Raw genomic sequence first — 12152 nt, forward strand, 5'->3', positions numbered from 1 at the left:
AAGGGGAAAAAAAACAATAACCAAAAAACCCTGTTTTTTAAACCAAGCCCGTCTCTGAACTCCTGGTGAACTTCTCCACACTAGAAGAAAAGGGAGAGTTAAACAAAAAACTCTGAGATGAGATGACCGCAGGCCCTGCTAATGAATGAAATCTTGGCTGGGGCTGCTGGCCAGGCTGCCCGGCCGAACTGCAGGGCAGGAAACTGCGCGCTTCCTCCTCCTGCAGGAACTCAGTGCCCGGCCCAGAAGGAGCTTCCTTCAGCTGACCCCACCCGCTTCCCCCAGGACATTCCGTGCTCGGCCAGGAGACACCAGGAACTGGCCATTGGGCCCAGCTGGGAGGGGCGGGCACCTCCCTTCCAGGCCTCCATGCACAACCTGTGACCTGCACCTCTGCCCGGCTCCCACTGACTCCCCGCAGAGAGACCAAGGCATGGCTCGTCCACCCTAGACCTGCCTCTCTCCAACTTCTCTAGGCTGCCTGCCAGAGCCAGCGGGAGACAGGCTGGCTGGCTGGGCTTCCCGTCCTCTCTCTACTTAGGCCTTGACTGGTCATCCTGCATCCAGTCCTGGTACCCACTACAAGTGAGTCTCTTCAGAGACAGTCATGAACCACTCCCTTGCTCAAGCACCTTCAGTGGCTCCCATTGCCCCTGAATTAAGTTCAGAGTCTGCGCCCTGGGATTCACGGTCCTCTACAATACAGTCTGAACCCACCCTCCCGTTCCCAGAGGACTCATATGCTGCAACTGAAATGGATTATACCAGGATCTGCACACACTTTCCTGGACCTGTAAGTATAGATTCATCCTCTCCCATCTCCACCTGGATCCTATACCCTCCGGCCCCACCAGACTCCTCCGAGCCCTTTCCTTTCCTGTCTCTGAATTCCTCTAGCACTCGGTTCCCAAACCTCAGGCATTCCCATGCTTCCTGCCCTCGCCCCATGGGCCCTGTACTATTCTTTACTCAATATTTTCCTTTAAATCAACTCACTCTTTTACTTAAATTTATTTTCAAAGGAAACTTTGTATTTCCAGCATAAATAGAAACTCATATCATTTGCCATAATCAGAAGGCAACTGAAGAAAACAAATGTTCTAATATACGAGAATACATACATAATCCCTAAAATGTTTTAAATGCTCATCTGTATCATATACTTAATATTACTGTAGAATATACCCAAAATCCCCTCACACTCTAAGAAACGCTGCCTTGGCACTTTATTGTGTCTCCTTGTGGCCCTTGGTTTTTCTGGCCCTGTCACACAGTTATCTGGGGACTTGTCTTAGTCTTGTCCTGACTGACTCCCAATGTGAGCACTGGGGGCACAGAGCCTGCACCCTCTTCCAGTGCCTACACACAGCATGACACACAATAAGAATATTTATCAAACAGAATGTTCCAGTTTGCTCAGTTGCATTAACATGGCCCCATTCTCCACCTAGCCCTTGGCCCATCTGCTGCTCAACTTTCTACAAAACACACACCCCCTCCGCCCGCCACCCCCAAATCAATCCCTGTCTACTGAGTTCAGGGTATAGGAAGTGTAGCAACTGTCAAGGGGGTGCCGGAGGGGGCTGTGGTTCTTCTCCAACCCGTGCTGCCTCTTCCTCTAAAGCAACAGGATGTAAGAACCTGGAAAGGCAAGTCTCCTGTCAACCATTAACCAGACACTCTACCCGCACAGACACACACCCTTCCCTGGGAGTTAGCAAAGTGCTGAGAAAACCTCTATATGAACTGGGCCCCCCGCTCCAGGAAATACAGAAGTCATCTTCCTGTCCCCTCAGAGCCACAGACATCAAAACACCTACCAGGAACTGAGAGGGCTTCGCCCGAGCCTGGCCCTGCTGGCGCCCCAGACGGAGGAGGTCACTCTCCTTCCCACTATGTTGTCAGGGGTGACCCTGATGAAGATCTGAATCACTCACACTTAAGTCAATAAGTGGCAGCCACTGGGAAGGCTCAGTTGGAGCTAAACCAAGGCCTGGATTCTCCTCGGTAGACGGAAGCCTGGCCGAAGCCAGACTACGGCCTGTTTGCTGGTGATCAATTCCCCTGAAGATATAGTCTTCTAAAACTGAGCAGACGCAGGACAATGCCTACTAGAGGGAGGCCTCCTTTGGGAATGTTTGCATTCTTTTTGGTGTTATTTTTTTAGTCTGGCCACTTTTATAAATTTCAAGGATTTTTTTGTTAGAAAGGGTACATTTCATGGAAAGGCATCCAAAATATTCATTCCAGGCAGTGGTCATGCATGGGATGTCAGCATCTCATGATGTCCTGAAGCCTCACTTGCCAGGGGTGGGACACCCATTGGGATGTGGTTCCCTAGGAAGAAGGTAAACTGAGGCACAGATAACTTGACCGATGCTGTAAGGGGAACGGCCTCCCAAATGCAGCTGGAGGACGAGGGTAATGAAGTGAGCCCCTGCGTAGCTAGGGAGCATTACACCCTGATGCCTGCCTACAGCAAGAAGAAAGATGACAAGGATCTCCTTGTTGACCTTTTCATGGTGCAAACAAGCTAACGACAGAAAGAACATTGTGGTGATAAGAAAAACACCATATCCGGCAACCCTTCGCCCATGGGGAACAAAAGCAGATGCTACCGAGAGGGATAGATGGACATAATCACAAAGAGGTTCTCAAACTGGGTTCCAAGGAGCCCTCTTCAGGGCTGCTGATGTGGAATTGGAGGGGGAATAAAAGAGGTGTAATCCAACCCAACTTGGAGCAACTCGGCTCTTGTCTGCTTCATATGTTGGACTTGCAGGCAAGATTTCATTGGAAGAAAAGATTCTGTAGCTAAAAATGTTGAGAAGTGCTGCTGTGTGATACTGGTGGTATCGAACAGGAGAATGTGATCCAAGTTGTCTCTCAGCTTGTGGAAAACAGCTGCCACATACCGAGGCGTGCTGGGAACCAGCTGGTCCTTCATCCTGAGCGTGTGCCCTGAGTTCAGGAGCAGCAATGGAGGAGAGGAGCCTCCTCTGCCACATCCAACCTAGCCACTTTGTCCTCCCCCGGCAGGACCACAGGCTGGAAAGTGCAGGTGACACCAAAATAAGCTGAACCTTGAGCTGAGTCAAGCATCCATAAAAGAGACTGGAACCTCAGCAGGGACAGGGGCCAAATGCAGACGTGAGAGCCAGATTTGTGGATCCAGGGACCGGAGGCCAAAGAGATGTGAGAAGGGGTGTCAGGGACTGGTGCTGATCTTGGACAAACACGGTGGTGAGAGGTTGCTTTCCACATGCTCCTAGCGGTTTGCTGCACGGATAAGGCCGGCTCGGTTTGAAGGTCCAGGATGGGCCAAACCTGAGGATGGGAAGAGGCCTGAGTGTGCATACTCCGCACAACCGAGCGAGATGGGCATGCTGCTGCCCTGCTGTGCAGATGGCACCCTTAACACTGCCCCCAGGCTCCAGACAGCTGTGCGCCCATGTGCAAAGCCCAAGGCCTCTGCTGGCTTTCCATAATGGACATACATTTTTCTGCCCAGCATTCCCTTCTTTGAGAATGATTCCTCCTCTGGGCCAAGGAAATCATGCCCAGTCCTTCTGGGTGGGAGAAACCGGCCCCTCCTTCCTTTTCCTCAGGGTGAATGTGACTGGGGCTGACCGGTTAGAATACCCCCACCCCCGGGGCACAGTGACTGGCTGTGACCCAGGCCCAGCCACACAGAGTCTTCCCGGGGCTCTCACCAGAGTTACTGAGAAAGACATCCTTTCTCTGTGACAGCAAGCTGTGAGAACGATGCTGGCTTGGGATGGCCAATGGCCATCTTGCTGCCACTTGGAAACAGCCTGAGAATGAAGCTAAGCGGAGCTGAGAGATGGAGATAAATAATCCTGATGGCATTGTCAATCAGTGGACCCAGCCACGCCACCATTTTCATTCCCCCGTGTTTTGCTTAAGCTAGTTTGAGTTGGGTCTCTGTCATTTGCAATCAAGGGTCCAGGAATGGGAAGGAGCGGGAATGCACCACACATGCTAACTTGAGCGAGCCTGACATCTTAATAGGAATGCCCTGGAAGTGAGCTTCCTGCTCCCATGCCCAATTTCCCCTTTGGAGGTCTGTGCCAGCAGCAGTCAGGGCAGCAGCTGCTTCCTGTGAAGCGCCCAGAGTTCATTCCCAGGCCTACTTTGGCTCCTCTGCAGCAGCCACGTGCCCAGAGGGAGCCCCTCCGCTGTGGGCTTCTTCCACAGCCCTGGACGGTGTGGCAGCTTCCCTTGTCTGTCACCACGCTTGAGCTGCTCCCTCGGCATTTACCCAGACCACTACAGGAAGTTCACCGGCTTGTCGATGCCCCCAGGGACGCCCGAAGCTGCCGCAGGTCATCCTAGACCCAGGCCTGTCCTTCAGGCTCCACGTTCAGGCTCCATTGTCCACCTCTGACCACCCCAGGATGGCCAGTCTTCTGGCCTAGAGCAACCAGAATGAATATGGGAAGGAAGCCTTGCACGCTGACTTGAGAACCTTCGGTGCTAATAGGTGGGGGGCGTGTGCATCCATTAGCATCTCTCGATCCGGCATCATCCTAAGATCCAGGAATCACGAGCAACGAAGCCCATCACCCTGCATCTCCTCACTCTCCAGGCAAAGCTTCACCAACAGGTGTGAACGTGAAAGCAGGTGCCAAACTGCTTAATAAACCCACGTGGAAGATTTGCAAGGAGGCCAAAAGGGATAAACTGAGTGACTCAGGCATCAAACAGAGTAATTTGATAATTAATATAAATAGGAAATAAAAGTTCCCTAGATAAGTGACTAAAAACACCTTAAAAAGCTCAAGAGGAGGGAAATTAGGAAAATAAATCTATGTCTGGAGAATAAAAGCATTAAAAGAAGTTATGCTCAAGATAGCACTGCTACAAATGTGACCAATACATGTTCTATTTTAAAATTAGAAATGTGTTGGCAACGGTGTTACTCAGTGAACTAGCTACACAAAGCCCCCTGGAGAGCTGGGCCAGGCCGGGCTGGGGGCGGGGGTGGGGTGCACAGCTGGGGCTAGTCTGGAGTCCTGGGGCCGGAGCCTGCCAGAGGGTGGTCCCCAAGAGTCGACAGGCCTCTCTCCTTGACAGGGAGAGGCAGGGTATAAACTGAGTCCTCGGAGCAAAGGTTGTGCCTTCCCCCTGGGTCCTGCCTCCACCGCTCCGGGCCAAACTCGGGCTGCCTGATTTCCCTAGCTCCTCTCCAGCTGGCCCCTGCCCGCCTGGGGACCCTCTTACCCCATCCCTGCTCCGCTTGCAAATTTGCTGCTGCCCTCTCTGCTGCCCAAATCAAGCCTGATGGACAAAGCTCCAGCAGCTGGCTCAGACCCACCCTTCCTGGCGTAGCTGCTCCTGCTCCCCGCCACCGCCGTAAGGGCACCCCAAAATAATTCTGGCTCTTCTTTCCCCCAGCTCCGCCTCTGCCTCTGCTCCTGCTGCCTCCAGGGCCCCAGACGTCCCTCCCCTCCACCTCATCCTTCCAGACCCAGCATATGGGGCTACGCCATGAACCTTCCTTGATCTCTTCCCTCTGGAGTAGCCCCTCCTCCCTGAAGTCCATTAGCTCCTCGCCTGTCCCCTCTCTTCAGCACTGAGCATTTGTCACCTTATATTGTATTCATTCATGTCTTTATCTTCCACTGGGCGAAGTCTGCATCTGCTCCGTCTTTGTGCCTCTTTATTCTTTCATTTGTTCATTCCACCATTATGTATTGAGCACCAATTACATGCTGGACTCTGCCAGGACGGGGGATATAATGGTGAACAAGACAGCACTGTCTCTGCCACCTTGGAACTCATATCTTGGAGGGGGAGCAAAACACTAAACAAATAAACATAAATAAATATATCATACAAGCTGTGATAAAGGCTGAGAGAGAAAGGTACAGAGAGACATGATCTGTGAGCACTCGTGTAGGGGAAGAGTCGGGGAAGGCGCCTCTGAGGAAGTGATGTTAAACCAGGACCACAGGGGTGAGGAGAGAGCGTCAGGCACACTTTCTAGGCAAGTAATAGGTGTTTGCTAAATATTTTAGTGGAACAAATGAGGGACTGTAATGAGTCAGAAATTCCTAATGTGGCCCCCATGTCCCTCCAGACACACTCACTCACTTTCATCACCCTGACGGGTCACTCCAACTGGCCCAACCCCTCACTCCAACTGAGGGGTTTTACAGCAAATACATCTCCAACAGGCAACAGGACGTGTCCAGCTGTGTCACCCCTGCAGAGGTGCTTGCTGAGACGTAATGGGGCTCTCCACTCAGAACTCCCTCGTAACTCCCCAATACCGCCATCACCTCCAGCACTGGAGTGGCAACTGGGTTTCGTCTTGCATGCCGACTCCAAGTCACTGGTCTCGGCTTCCTGGAACACCACACTAGAGGGACTGTAAGCTCTCTCCGGCCTCAGTGGGAAGGGCCGTGGTTGACTGGTGATGTTTGCCGTGGGAGCAGGAGCAGAGAGCAGCGGCACACGTGCCACATATTTCCCTTGCACTCAGGGTCCCACAGATGACCACTCAGGCAAGAAATTTCCTTCAGATCTAATTGCCTGAAAAAGCACTCAGCATCTGATTTCCTTCTCCTTATGGACCACATGAACCATGTAAATATTTTTTTCCTGCTTTGACTGCTCATTAGCTCAGAGCTAAATCTGTGGTTCAAACATAGTAAAGTAGTACAATTCTATGGCGTGAATATGTAGTCTACCTCTCTCCCCGGTTTTGACCTTCCAGTTAATCTATATTTTTCCTGATCTTATTTTCACGGGTTTCTATTTAAATACATATATACATACAGACACATACACGTACACACAAATATATATATAAAAATATCTACATAGAGGTCTGGCATATAATATCAACTTTATCTTTTTATTATAAATACATAGTTCTATATTTCTTTCTTTTTTTTTTTTTTTTTTTGCTGAGGAAGATTCACCCTGAGCTAACAACTGTTGCCAATCTTCCTCCTTTTTCTTTTTTTGCTTGAGGAAGATTCGCCCTGAGCTTACATCTGTGCTAGTCTTCCTCTATTTTGTATGTGAGTCATTGCCACAGCATGGCTGACAAGTGGTGTGGTTCCGTGCCCAGGATCTGAACCTGCGAACCCAGGCCCAAAGTGGAGCACGCCGAACTTAACCACTAGGCCCCGGGGCTGGCCCACATCTTTCTATATTTCTTATATATTCAAGATGTATATATTCAAGAAATATGTATTCTTGTGGGCATCTTGATTCCTTTATGGAACAAGATGGAGAAATAAATAGAGAGATGGATGAATGACAGGAAAACCCAGGAGGAATAAGACACAGTCTTTGCCTGAAAGAATATCGTGGCACTCTATTGTGAATAGAGTCTGGGATTAGAGATCAGAAACCAGGCTTTTAGTCCCTGCCGACATACGTCCCCTCCCCAAGCCCAGGCAACGTGAGGGTTCATCAACTATTAAATGCATATAAAACAATCTGCCCTACTTCACCTGGTTGTAACAGAAATTAAATGGAGAGATTTGTGACTGCTAATCAGTGGGAAGGCACCAGCTACGTGCCCACCACCAGCATCATTATTAATATTGAAAACAACATGCTAGGCAACCAGCAGACAGCCCTAAATAAGAAAGCACCAAACCGCATGGTCTCCTATAAACGCTGCAGGAATTCAAAGAGAAATGAGCTCCGGAACCCACATCTGCATGCAGAGTCCTTCCTCTTCCCTCTACTGATATCTGAGAGCAGTGACTGAAAAACTCCAATTCCCTGCTTCTCACAGCAAGAGAAAAAATACCATCCAGGATCAATCACACTCCTCGGGACTGGAAATGGCTGCCCCCCCCCGGAAGGGCCTGGGGCTCCCGGCCCCGCCAGCAGTCTCCTGACCACAGCGTCCCCTGCAGAAAGAAAGGGCGGCCCAGCACGCATTCCCTGTGGGCCAGATGAAAGAGAGTGAGCTGAGGCTGGACATCGTGGGGCTGTGTGAGGTCAGTGGCAGCTGACCCCCACCCATGCCCCCCACCGGACTTCACAACCTTTCCTGTCCCCTCCTGTCCCCAATCAGAGGCTCATTTATTCCACAGTCACTAGGGTTTCCAGGCACCTGAATCAGCACCACTGAGTTTCAAACAGCAGGTAAAAAAGGAGACGATGACAGTAACAGGAGTCCTTTCAACAAGCCTTTCAGCAGAGTGTGGGCTAGGCCTTTCTTTCTGGGGGAGCTGACAGAATTCAAAAGGTGTAAGACTCATTCTAAATTCTGGAATGTTCCCTGCCCAGTCAAGGGCTGAAAGTGAAGGCCAAAAGGGGAGGGGAGATGGACAGGCAGAGGGCTGTGTTTGCAAACCAGTTCAAGTGACAAAATGAGGTCTCATGTAGTTTATCCCAAGGGGTAGACCAGTCCTAGGCAGTGAGTTACCCACAGCAGAGGGGGAGGGACCCTTGACATAAGGTAACCCAGCAGCCCATCCAATGCCCCTTCTTCTCCCTGGCCTTACTGTAGCTGCCCAGCTGCCTTCAGGGGTGGGCTCCAGAAGCCCCGAGTTTCCACTGTGACCAGCCCCCTCGGGCCCAGCTGACTCTTCCAGGAGTGCACCCAGCCCAAGATGGCACGTCAAGGTCCCTCCCTTGGGAATCTGGGAAATGGGCTAAAGCAGCAAAGTCTCAACTCAACTGTTCTCTGGTATAGTAATTGCAAACTTAAGAGCCATTTCCCCATGTTAGAGGGGCCATCTTCCCCAAGCGGAAATGCCCGTGAAACAGAAAGGTGGTCTTCAGTGAGAGGAAGGAGAGGGGAAGCCGAAACAGAGACTGAAGGAAACCCAAGGCAGAGAGCAGGCTTTCAGGTTTCCCCCTGGTCCACGTGCTTGATTCAGCCCTTCTAGGGCTTGGGCTTCTGTGAGATACTCCAGTGTCCTGGCAATAAATTCCTGTTTTTGTTCAATCTCTACTGTTTGCAACTAGGCTGGCCCTACCTAGCCACCAGTCCTAGTTACACTGGTTAATGTGATGTCCACTCCCCAACCACCCTCCCGGTAAGCAAGGAGATTGCGGCCACTCTCTGGGCTGATTAGGAATAAACGGGAGGATTCCAACTGGAGGCCGGTAGAGAGCAGTGGTTTCAGTGAACAATAATCTCCCTGAAATGCAGGTTCTTCTCACCTTGGCTACTGCAGAGGCCTCCTCAAACCCACTCCAGACCCTCTCCAATCTGTCCTCCTCACATAGTCAGTGAGCTCTTCAAAATGCCAGCCCCGGGGCTGGCCCAGTGGTGTAGTGGTTAAGCTCGCTCATTCCGCTTCAGCGGCCCGGGGTTTGCAGGTTTGAATCCCAGGTGCAGACTTACAAGCTGCTCATCAAGCCATGCTGTGGGGGCGTCCCACATACAAAAGAGAGGAAGACTGGCAACAGATGTTAGCTCAGGGCCAATCTTCCTCACCAAAAAAAATGCCAGCCCCACAGCGGGACTGCCTATGGAAATCCTCCAGTGGCTTCCTATTGCTCTGGTGACAAAACCAAAATCTGCACCCCACCCCCACCCCCTGCCCAAGTTGGGCCTCTGTATTTCCCATAACATACCACATTCTTCCCCCTTGGGGCCTGCAAGCACCCCAAGCATTCCTGCCTGGGAAATGCTTCCCCTAACCCTGCTCCCCCCAACCCCTTTTGCCTAATTACCTCTGTTTTAAAATTTTTTAACACCATTATTGCAATTTAATTTACACACCACAAAATTCACCCTTTTAAAGTTTACAATTCAGCGGTTTTTAGCATATTCACAGAGTTATACAACCATCACCACTATCTCATTCCAGAACATTTTCATCACCCCAGAAAGAAACCCTGTACTCATTAGTAGTCATTCCCCATTCCTCCCTCTCCCCAGCCCCTGGAAACCACTAATTAACTTTCTGCCTCTATGGATTTGCATATTCTGGACATTTCATATACCGGCATACCTTGGAGATATTGCAGGTTCGTTCCAGACCACCGCAATAAAGGGAATCACGAATTTTTTGCTTTCTTAGTGCATATAAAAGTTATGTTCACATGAGACTGCAGTCTATTAAGTGTGCAATTGCATTATGTCTAACAAAACAATATACATACCTTAATTTAAAAATAATTTATTGCTAAAAAATGCTAACCATCATCTGAGCCTTCAGCAAGTCATAATCTTTTTGCAGGTGGAGGGTCTTGTAAAAAATGCAATATCTGCAAAACACAATAAAGCAAAGTGCAATAAAAGGAGGTATGTCTGTAAATGGAATCATAAAATGTGTGGCCTCTTCTATTTTCTCTTTCATTTTTTTGTGCTCTAATCTTTATTATTTCTTTCCTTTCACTCTCTTTGGATTTAGTTTGCTCATCTTTTTCTAGTTTCTTAAGGTGGAAGGTTATTGATTTGAGGTCTGTCTTCTTTTTTAATATAGTCATTTACAGGTACAAGTTTCCTCCTAAGCACTGCTCTAGCTGTATCTCATGAGTTTCAGTATGCTGTATTTTCATTTTCCTACATCTCAAAGTATTTTCTAATTTCTCTTGTGATTTCTTCTTTGACCCACTGGTTATTTAGGAGTGAGTTTACTTTCCACATATTTGTGAATTTCCCAAATTTCTTTTTGTTACTGATTTCTAATTTCACTTCACTGCAGTCAGAGAGCAAACTTTGTATGACTTCAATCCTTTTAAATTTATAGAGGCTTGTTTTATGACCTAACATATGGTCTCTCCCAGAGAACACTTCATGTGCACTTGAGAAGGATGTGTATTCTGTGTTGTTGGGTGGAGTGCTCTATAGGCGTCTGTTAGGTGTAGTTGGTTTATGGTGTTGTTCAAGTCTTCTATTTCCTTCTTGATCCTCTGCCTACTTGTTCTATCCATCACTGAAAGTGGAACCTTGAAGTCTCCAACTATTATTGTTGGATTATCTATTTCTCCCTTCATTTCTGTTAGTTTTTACTTCATGTATTTTGTGGGTCTGTTGTTAGGTGCATATATGTTTATAATTGATATGTTTTCTGATAGATCGACCCTTATATCATCACAAAATGTCCTTGTTTGTCTCCGGTAACTACTTTTGTCTGAAAGTCTATTTTGTCTGATATTAGTATAGCCACTTCAGCTCTCTTTTAGTTACTGCTTGCGTGTATATCTTTTCTGTCCCTTTACTTTCCACATAAGTGTATCTTAGAATCTAAAGTGTTTCTTGTAGACAGTAGAGTTGGGTTTTTTTTTTATCCATTCTGTCAATCTCTGTCTTTTTATTGGAGTGTTTAGTCTATTTGCATTTAATGTAATTACTGATAAGATAGGATTTATGCCATTTTGCTATTTGTTTTCTGTATGCCTTATGTCTTTTTATTCCTATATTCTTCCATTACTGCCTTCTTTTGTGTTAAATAAGTATTTTCTAGCATACTATTTTAATTCTTTTACTATGTAATAAAAATTTGTATTTTTTAGTTATTTCCTTAGTAGTTGCCCTTGAGATTACAATTAACATTTTAACTTAAAACAATCTAGCTTTGATTAATGCCAACTTAATTTCAATATATATGAAAACTTTGCTCTAACATAGCTGTTTCTTCCCTCCTCTTTTATGCTATCATTGTTATACAAATTATATCTTTGTACATCATAAGCCTGTCAACACACTTTTAGAATCATTGTTTTATGCCCATAGGAGAAGAAAAGAGTTACAACAAAATACATTTATACTGTTAAAAGGGCTCCTTATTTCTTCATATGGATTCAAGTTATTGTCTAGTGTCTTTTCATTTCAGCCTGAAGGACTCCCTTTAGTATTTCTTGTGGGGCAGGTCTAATAGCAACAGTTTTTATTTATCTGGGACATCTTAATTTCTCCTTCATTTTCGAAGGACAGTTTTTCTGGATATAGACTTCTTGGTTGACAGTCTTTTTCCCTCAGCACTGTGACCCTGTCATCCCACTGCCTCTGGCTTCTATGGTGTCTGATGAGAAGTCAGCTGCTAACCTTATTAGGGATCCATTGCCTGATTAAGTCTTACCTTTCAATTCTGAGCAAATCCATCTCTTTCTCCCTGGACTAGGTAGGTCAGGCCCTTTTGTACATGCCCCCCGGTGCTCTGTACTTCTTTGCAGTGATAATCACAACTACAATTAAATAA

The 12152-nt window shown here is 47.8% G+C and overlaps 1 protein-coding gene across 3 annotated transcripts in view; it reads right to left on the bottom strand.

Annotated features, from left to right (window-relative positions):
• Positions 1–12152, bottom strand: part of RPH3AL (rabphilin 3A like (without C2 domains)) — a 140530-nt gene that overhangs the window by 112894 nt on the left and 15484 nt on the right. Inside the window, exon 1 of one of the 3 annotated variants that reach the window (XM_087440673.1) lies at positions 1821–1946. The exons of the other annotated variants lie outside the window; for them this stretch is intronic. The gene's annotated coding sequence lies outside the window, so the exon portion shown is untranslated. Of the gene's footprint in view, positions 1–1820; positions 1947–12152 lie in introns of those variants that run through there. 3 annotated transcript variants of the gene reach the window in all.

The sequence above is a fragment of the Ceratotherium simum genome, chromosome 16, assembly GCF_057802395.1.
Source record: "Ceratotherium simum simum isolate JZ-2026a chromosome 16, ASM5780239v1, whole genome shotgun sequence".
Lineage (NCBI taxonomy): Eukaryota > Metazoa > Chordata > Mammalia > Perissodactyla > Rhinocerotidae > Ceratotherium > Ceratotherium simum.